The sequence below is a fragment of the Pygoscelis adeliae genome, unplaced genomic scaffold (assembly GCF_000699105.1).
Source record: "Pygoscelis adeliae isolate BGI_AS28 unplaced genomic scaffold, ASM69910v1 Scaffold51, whole genome shotgun sequence".
Classification (NCBI taxonomy): Eukaryota; Metazoa; Chordata; class Aves; order Sphenisciformes; family Spheniscidae; genus Pygoscelis; species Pygoscelis adeliae.
The window spans coordinates 1,202,494-1,202,921 of NW_008824007.1; the positions used below are offsets into that span (position 1 = coordinate 1,202,494).

Sequence of the window (428 nt, forward strand, 5' to 3'; positions counted from 1 at the left end):
TCTGGAATTGGAGGCAAGAGCTGGAAAACAAAAAAATACAATCCAAAAATACATTTTTTCCACATTAAAAATAAAATACTGAAGCCATTGGAGTAGTAAACCATGGAAACATTCTCCTCATAAAATTCTACCACTTTCATTAAGCCCAGAAAGACCTCCTCTCTGTAAGCGAACTCTTACAGTCCTGTATAAAAGCTTTAAGCGATTATGATGAGAAAGATTTAGCCCATAAAGGTAACCATGGAGAAGAAAAGATGGGGTCAAGCCTATAAAAACCCATAAAGACTAGACTCCATCACATAAGGAAGAAATACTGCTTGAAGACTAGGACCAGTATGTGCAGCCAGGCAGGATATGCACCTGCCACAGCTTTGCTGAGTTCAACAGGGCTTGCTGAAAGGAGATGCTGGCCTTTCTCTGTCTCACTG

General features: G+C 40.2%; 1 protein-coding gene across 1 annotated transcript in view; it reads right to left on the reverse strand.

The window, feature by feature from the left end:
* TMEM163 (transmembrane protein 163) overlaps window positions 1-428 on the reverse strand; it is a 112,497-nt gene that overhangs the window by 19,819 nt on the left and 92,250 nt on the right. The gene's annotated exons all lie outside the window — the stretch shown is intronic.